Source organism: Sciurus vulgaris (genome assembly GCF_902686455.1).
Source record: "Sciurus vulgaris genome assembly, chromosome: 5".
NCBI lineage: Eukaryota > Metazoa > Chordata > Mammalia > Rodentia > Sciuridae > Sciurus > Sciurus vulgaris.
Window position 1 is genome coordinate 54,039,420 of NC_136465.1, and position 8,812 is coordinate 54,048,231.

An 8,812-nucleotide genomic window follows, 5' to 3' on the forward strand; every position below is an offset into this window, starting at 1 on the left:
CAGGTGTTCTATCCTATTGGTTATGCTTTTTATGGAGTTTTTAACTTGGTTTATTGTTTCCTTCATTTCAAGGATTTCTGGTTTTTTTTTTTCAGTATCTCTAACTCTTTATTGAAATGATCTCTTGTTTCCCATATTTGCTCTTTTAACTGTTGATTGGTGCAATCATTTAATGCCTGCATTTGCTCTTTCAAATCCTCCTTCAATGCCTGCATTTGCTCTTTCATCTCCTCGTTTGCTTCCCTGATTGTTTTAATTATGTACATTCTGAACTCCCTTTCTGACATTTCTTCTGCTGTGCTCTCATTGGCTTTTATTGATATAGTATCTAGGTTTGTTTGGGACATTTTCTTCCCCTGTTTTCTCATATTGGTCAGATGTCAGTGGGACTCTGAGATATGCAGATTTCCTCTATTGGCTTATAGTGTCCCTGTGGATTTCCAGTGTATCACCTCCCAGCCTTCAGTAGCCAGAAGTCTTGTAGGAACTGGATAATGCAGTGCTTCCGAAGAAAGCTGTCCCTAGCCCGCTACTGTTTCCAGGGCTTGGAGCTTGCTCTGTGCGTAAAGGCTCTCACTGGGCAGTCTGCTCGGAGAAGCTAGCCTTGAAGGGCGCCTCCCGCCAGAGGTAGCCTGGCTGCTTGTGGAAGTCCCTGGCTGCCCTGTCCTAGTCTCTGAAACTGCTTGTGGGCTGAGCTCACCACTGGTGAGACTTGGAGCTGATTCTGTGCAGAAAGGCTCTCACTGGGTGGCCTGCTCCGAGAAGCTGTCCGTGTGGGAGGAGCCCACCACCGGAGGGAGCAGGGCGACCTGGGGAAGACTCTAGCTGCCCTGTCTTGCTCTGAGAAGCCGCCCATATCCGGGCCTGCCGCCCAGGCCAAGCTGCACCTGGTGGGGGATACTCACCCCATGGCTCTATTTTAGTCTGAGTCTCTCAATGCCTCCCCTTCTTGAATCCTGGGTTCTGGAGCGACAGGAGATTCAGTCACCCTCTAGTCCACCATCTTGGATCGCCCCGTGGAAAAGCTTGGATTTCCTCATGGAAAAGCAGTTGTTTTACGTTGTTCTTGTAGAATTCACTTCTCTTTTCATGATTATTCTTTTGATTTCTTTATCTGGCTTTTCTTGAATTTCAATATCTTTGGAGTCAGTTGTTTCCACTTTTCAGTTTCAGAAGTTGTCATGTTGCTTTGTTTATTCATATTTTTTATATTTCTTTTTATATCAAATCATAAATTTTAACATTCTTATTTGAAGTCTTTTATAGCACTCTCCAACAAGAAGCAATAAAATAATTAACAGCAAACTTCATTCAGGCAGACTCTCTAGCTTAACAATGCAAACAAAAACGCTAAATGTAAATCAGATATAATAATAATTAAAGCATCCAAATGATTTAAGTAATTTTAAATATTCTATTTTTAAGCTGGTACAAACGCTTCGAACAATATTTCAACATAAAGTCCCCATAACAAAAATGTAACAAAATGGGAATGAAAATGAAAGGGTTTAAGTGGCACAATCTCATCCAACAAGTATTAAACTACAAATTTCAAGGGGTAGATTGCTTTTAAAGTTAAGAACAAAAAACAGTATGAAGACAATCTAGCCATTTTCTAATAACTCAGTCACTAATTTGGAAGGAGGCATGATTTACAATAGCTAAACTATGGAACCAATCTAGATGCCCTTCAACAGATGAATGGATAAAGAAAATGTGTGTGTGTGTATATATATACACACACACACACAATGGAATATTATTCAACTTTTGAAGAAGAATGAAATTCTGGCATTTTGCTGCTAAATGAATGAAATTATAGAATACCATGCTAAGTAAAATAAGCCAAACCCCAAAAATCAAAGGCAGAATGTTTTCTCTGATATGGAGAAGCTAATTTACAATAAAGGGAGCAGATAGTGAAGAGTAGAGTTACTTCATATTAGGTAGAGGGGAGTGAAGTGGGGGGAAGGGGTTTGGAGGCAGGAATGATAGTAGAGTGAAACAGATATTATTACCTCATGTACATGTATGACTGCGTGACCAATGTGATCCTGCAATATGTATAATCTGAAAAATGAGAGATTACACTCTATTTATGTATGATCTATCAAAATGTATTAATTCATTTTACTGTCATGTACAGCTAATTAGAACAAATAAAATTTAAAATTAAAAACAAATGGAAAAATGATGCTCATACTTTGGCAGAGCCAATTTGTTGTTTTAATCTCTAATAGAGGTTTCAGTATACAACCTGGTATGTTAGTTCATTTATATTTACATGTAGCTGCACATCTGTACTGGTCGGGATGTATCTGTGCATTGATATATTGCTACCCAATCTCTTATAATAGTTATAAATTAATGCCAGATAACCATCTGAAAGGATAATATCCATCTGGATATGTAAACACGACAGTATAAGAGGCACAAAAAAGAATCCATATCCAATCTCTTTTCCTCTTGGTTATGCTGTGATCTGCTTGTGATTTAAAAAAGGGGGAGATCAGCTAGATGTTGTCTCTGTCTACAATTCATTTAGAAAAAAGGCATCAAGAGCTGGTGTGTGAGGAAAAGTTTTGAGTGCATCCAAACCTGTTATCCCTGAAATCTATGAGAAACTGCTGATAAAACAGAGAACTTGTTTTTCAAGTTTAAGTTCAAATCTTTCCCTTCTCTTCTATGTGCCAAAGTCAAGGGCCACACTCACATCTGAGTTTCAGTCCCATGATGAGAAGCCAGTTCTTCTAGCCCATCTCACAGGGCCCTTCTCTTTGGATCTCTGTCACCGGGAAGCCCAGCACACATACTGGCACTACTGAAGGAGCAGATGCCTGTCTCTAACCAGGGCAACAAGACACCAGCCTACTGTTACAAATTTTGAGTCAGCTTCAGCTGGTCTTGCGAGTGTGGTAGATTTCATTCCTTTGCCATAGTGCTTATACTAAGTTGAGCACGCAATATCATTTAGTCAATTAAGGTTTGTTTTGTTTTGGGGGTTTTTCTACCGGAAGTTCCTGAAGTCCTTCAGTTCCTGCCTGGCACTGCTGTCCTCTCTCCTGCTTTCACTTAGATCAGTTGCAGCTGCCAGTTGAAGGCTTTGGGTGATTGGCCCCAGCTTTGTTCTCTAGATTTTACATCGAACCATTCTATTCTTTTCTTACTTACCAAAGTGTATTTGCTTTGTGAAACAACTTTGCTATTTTTTTTTTCAAGGCATGATGTTCCAACCTTCAAATATGTTATATCTTGATAGGTTGGGAGTAGATTTCTTTTCTGCTTAAGTTAGTCAATATTTATTTCTTTGTAGTCAGAGAAAGCTGTAATACCAAACCAGGGCCTCCTAAATCTAAAGCCCATGCACTAAACCAGTTTATTAGAGGTCATGCACTTTAAATATTAAAGTATACAGTGCTTTTATTCTCCAATGTAAGTTACATTAATCTTTTATTCATCTGTTGATTCATAGGACTACTGCCTTCTTTTTTTAATTTTAATTTTTTAAATTTTTTACAGACTGCTTTTGGATTCATTGTACACAAATGGGTACGTCATTTTGTTTCTATGGTTGTGCATGATGTTGATTCATACCATTGGCGTAATGTCATGTCTCACTCCACCATTTTTCACACCCTCCCTCCCTCCCATTTCCCTCTACATAATCTAAAGTTTCTCCATTCTTCTTTTACTCCCCCACCCCCATTATATATCATCATCCAGTTATCAGGAAAACATTCAGCCTTTGGTTTTTTTGGGATTGGCTTATTTCACTTTGTATCCTTATATGCAGGCTCCCAGGAGGTTTTACTTGAGAGCTGAGCAAAATAATTATTGGCCACAGCTTTGGGTTCTTCTCCCTCCACATGAGTGATTTTGGCCATTCTGATAGGGAAGGAGTTCCTTAAAGAGGAGGATCTTGGGGTTACTTGGACTTGACTGAAGCTGTGAATTTGACATTCTGCCTGGACTGGAAGGACAAGGAGGGCAACGGAGACTGTTCGGAGCCTGAGCTGTGAGCCCAGGTCTTCTTTAGGGGCACCTGTGTGCTCTACACCTTAATCTTGGCATCTGCCATCTACCTGCAGTTTCTACTGCTGATGAGTCTGTCACTATTTGCAGGTAACAAGCATCTGCCTTTCTTGGATGAATGAGAAACTTTTATTTTGGAAGGAAAGAGGGGTTTCCTTGTTCAGGTTGCTGAAGTAAATGAACTCTCAGACTAAAGTAGGGGAAGACATGGGAGGATGACTCCGTGGAGCTCCTCAATAGGCCTTGTGTTTTGCAGAATTTTTTTTTTTTTTTTAAGTATCACTTTCTGTACAAGTTGGCTTCTTTTTTTCTATCTTTTTTTTTTTTCAATACACATTTAATTTGAGTGTATTGGTGACATTTTGCTGCCTTTCTGGGGAAGGCATTTTTTCCAGAGTTGTCTAAAATCCCCCCACTCCATTTTTGTTCTACAGTTTGCTTCAATGGTACTGGATTTTCCTTTGGGATATAATACTTCCTGTCACTTGCAGAAGCACATGCCAGGATATGTTTGTGTAATTCAGGCATGTTGTCAACACATTTCCATATTTTGTGCAGTGAATGGCAGTAGTAAAAGTCTGTGGAATATTGTGGGTAGTGAAATTTGTGGCTGTCGCACCAATACCCATGGGTTTGTGGTGATGGTACTGAAATGGAGGTGGTTCAAAGATTGCTTAATGCTGACTGAGACCCATCTATATCTTTTGTCTTTATTCTAGAAGCTTTCATTTTTATGGTGATACAAAGCTCTTCAGAGGAATTATTTAATTTTTCCTCTTTAGGAGTTTCCAAAAGGTCTTTCAGCAAGCCCTGCTTATGCTCCATGTGGACCTTGCTGGGATCTCTGAAGTTCTGGGGTCTCAGTGTCCCACTTTCAAACTCATGGTGTGTGCACACCTCATCTTAGTGGAGATCTCTCTGGTGTTGCTGCAAGTTACACAAGAAAGCAAATTCCTTTTTTGGTGGGGGAGGTACCAGGGGTAAATTCAGGGGCACTGGACCACTAAACCACATCTCCAGTCCTATTTTGTATTTTATTTAGAGACAGGTCTCACGGAGTTGCTGAGCACCTCACTTTTCCTGAGGGTGGCTTTGAACCCACGATCCTCCTGTCTCAGCCCCTGAGGCTGCTGGTATTACAGGCATGTGGCACCGGGCCTGGCCAGGCAAATTCTTTTTTACAAATGGAACACACAAAGATATTCCCAACTCCATGAAACAAATATGAATGTTCTGAAGAATTCATTTTATCCTTAAAAAGTTGCATACAAAATTTACATTTGAAGGGCTGTTCTTCAGTGTGAATAGATAAATGTTTGCTTAGATCTTTCATGGAAAGAAAAGGTGATTGACAGACATTGCAAACAAAGTTTTTGCTGAATGTTTTCTGAAAGGCATTCTGTTTGACAACAGACTGGGACTCTTCCCTGACTTTCAGGTCTTCCTTCTCTGGTTCCTCTTGTTTGAAAGTTACTGTGGGGAGAGAGACTTCCCCAGAGGAAACAACAGATGACACTGCTGAGAGAGAGTGACAAAGGGGATGAGGAGGAAGAGGAAGAGGAGAATGAGGAGAAGGAAGAAGAGGAGGAGGAGGAAGAAGAAAGTGTTGGAGGCCTAAGTGAAGCAGCAGATATGAGAAATGGGAGAGGCAAGGGGGACACTGTTGGGGACAGAATTGGAAGAGAAGACTGGGCAGTAGCATTAGAGAGTAGAGAGGGACATGGGTGAGGAGATCCACTAGAAGAAGAGGCAGGGAGAGTGACCATTGGAAAGAGTGGAGAGGGTGCAGTGGCAACAGTTAACACTGGAAAGCAGAGTGGAGTGAAGAGGGATCTGTGAGGGTCAGGAAAGGAGGCTGCTGACTGAAAAATGAGGACGATGTCTACAAGGCAGGTGACTGAAGGACAAACTTAAGGGGGTGACTCAATGGCAGGGCAGAGAAACCATAGTCAAGAACGAGATCAGGATCTGACTGGGCATCTAGATATTTACAATTATCTGAGCTCCTGGTCACATCAGGAGTATTTTCTACAGGTAAACCGATGCCATTATATTCATTCAGAAGACGCTTCTGAAGCATGAAGTTGGTTGGCTGCTTCTTCACAGCACCACAAGTGGGCTGCACCGAATATTTTTTTTTCAACTCCTCATCTTCAGAGTCACTACAAGGGTTTCTATGCACACTAAGAGCCAACACATATTCCCACAGGACCATAGCTTTGTCTGTACCCTCAGCCTTCGGTATGACACTGCTGGATAAATCCAATGGTTTGCTGGTTGCACACATTGCTGAAAGTAGAACTGGCTGTCTGCTCTTTAGATATTTTGTTATAGAGCTTCAGGCCATGTCAAAGTACAAAGGAGCGTAAGTCCTTGAGTGAGCAAACTCCTCAGGACAATAATGGTTCCTGTTTGAAAGGTTTAGAAACACTCTGCAGCTCCTCTGTCCTTGAGGCCTAGAGACATTATCTTATTATAAAACATTTGGTAACTAGTGGACTCTGAGAAGCAAGCAAGTTACATGATCTGCACATGTACAAGCTAACTGCACTAATGTGACCTAATGTGACTTGATATAACCCTGGAGTAGATAATAAAAATTGAACTGGCTTTCCCACGGGAGCCACTTCTTGCTGTATGCCATCCTGTGTGCTTGCCTCTTTATTTGCTCTCCCCTTAATTCCACATATATTTCCCACCACTCCAACACTTGACACGGTTCTGTTGGAGTAGAGGACTCAACACTTGACACAGTTCTGTTGAAAGATCATCTTCCCTCTTGGGGGCCATAGGCGTGGCATGTCTCCATGTGTAGTTGCTTTATAATATTAATAATCAATATATCATTAGAAATTTATTGGAAAAACATTGGGAAGGTTTTACTGTATTGGGACACAAAATACTACACAATAAAAAATTCAGTAGTAATACATAGATAAAATATATGAAAATAAACAATTGCAGCTATGCTCGAGTTAAAAGGAGCCCGTGATTACTTTAGTAAAATATTTTCTAAATATAGAGGGATAAAGAGCATTCCTCTGAGCTTGGATGCAGTGTTTAGCCTTTGTTGCTTTCCTAGTTTTAGTAATTGATTCTAGAGATACTTTACATAATAAAAATATTTAGGTCAGTCATAAGTATAATTTGTGTTTTTCCTGTTTAGCCTAATTCTTTGAGAATCAAAATAAAATTTAGTCCACCATTAAATGAAATAGAATTGACTAAATATTAACTATAAGTTGACTTCTTTGCCCTTTGTTAATAATAGTAAAAGCTTTTCACGTTAAACACTGGAGTTCATGGTAAGGGTAATTTCTCAGAAAATCTAGTGATGAATTTGTTCTGGAAATTGAAAGTTAACAGATCATGGTGACCTCAATTTAGCTGGAGGACAAGGTTGTTTTAATCTAGCTGGGAAATAAGGTTGTTTTGATCTAAGCTATCAAACAGAAAGAATGTGTACTTTTAGAAGAAGCATAGATTGTACTTTTGAAGTTTTTTTTAAATTTTGAACTAACTGTAAAACGGTATAATCATTAGTAAAGAAAAAATGAATAAAAAGGCTGTCAGAAAAATAAAGATAGAGGTTCAGCCTCAGAACACTTGGTGTCTCTGTCTGCTGTTTCTTCTCACCACCGATGCCTCCCATCCACCTAGGACCCCCGACCACTTCTAGGGCTGGACCCCAGCACCTTAACATTTAGAGCTGGACCCTTTGGACCTTTACATTTTGTATTCATAAAAGGAAGGAGAGTTCCCAGTTTCTCTCTCTTCTCTCCCAGACGAACTCCATCCTGGTGAGTCACTATGACTTTCTAATTTGGGTTTCTAGGAAGTTAGGACTGTCCATGCTGCTTTTCCATCACTGGGTTTCTGGAAGTCCCAAGGGGCAGGGCTGGGCTATGGCAAACTGGGTAGAGAACTGGTCAATCTCTTAAACCTACTCAAGATCACAGGTAATATGGATACCAGAGTAGACATGCAAATGGGACCTAACTTAGGGATTTCAGTTGCTGAAATCTCTGCAGGAGGAGTTAGCTTGTCCTGGATTTGATGAAGCTATTTGAGCTTTGATGACAAATAAACATTCTTCTCCTTGTGGAAAGACACTGCCTGAGTCGTTGATACACTAAGAGGCAGACTTAAGGAACATGAAGGTGCCGCAGGGTCAGAGTCTGTTTCAACTTTAATTTTGGGGCACACAGGTGGCCTAGCAGTTCTGTTTCTTAGACTCACAGTTTACACTGCTGGATAGCTCTTTAGGAGCTCATCTATTACAATGACCTGTGTAGTCTTTATACTTTGAGTGATTTCCACTGTAACTGGAATGAGCAGACAATTTATGCCATGTAAGTCCACCAAATTGGATTCCATCTCAATCATATCACAGTTACTACTCCTGTTGTTGATCTGCATTTTACCATCAGTTTGTACATGTGCATGTACATATTTTCTGCAAAGATTTTCAGGAGCATTGCTATGGTTAGAGTATCTCCTCAAAGATCCAGGTGTCAAGGATTGGTCCCTGTGTGGTACTGGGCGGTGGTGAACTTTCCACATGTATACATTATGTATGCATTATTCTTAACCTGAGATTTTTTTTTTCTTATCACCAACAAATGGCCCGAACTTTTTTTGCCTTTTAAGATTGATTTAGTGGCCCAGACACTGATCCAGGTCATGTCAACAGCTGATTGGAGAACCTCACTTCCTCCAGAAGTCCTCATAGCACATGTTTGGGTACCTCAGTCAGGGTCTCAGCAGCTGCTAAATGCTC

General features: G+C 40.4%; 2 pseudogenes across 2 annotated transcripts; both read right to left on the reverse strand.

The window, feature by feature from the left end:
- Positions 1-2,938: 2,938 nt before the first annotated feature.
- Positions 2,939-4,078, reverse strand: LOC306662185 (PR domain zinc finger protein 2-like; annotated as a pseudogene). The gene is made up of 2 exons: positions 3,775-4,078; positions 2,939-3,206 (listed from the first exon to the last, which is right to left on the reverse strand). The product of its transcript is annotated as a PR domain zinc finger protein 2-like (transcript).
- A 233-nt stretch (positions 4,079-4,311) lies between these two features.
- On the reverse strand, positions 4,312-8,595 carry LOC306662186 (PR domain zinc finger protein 2-like; annotated as a pseudogene). The gene is made up of 3 exons: positions 7,763-8,595; positions 5,207-6,354; positions 4,312-4,986 (listed from the first exon to the last, which is right to left on the reverse strand). The product of its transcript is annotated as a PR domain zinc finger protein 2-like (transcript).
- Between the last annotated feature and the right edge of the window lie 217 nt (positions 8,596-8,812).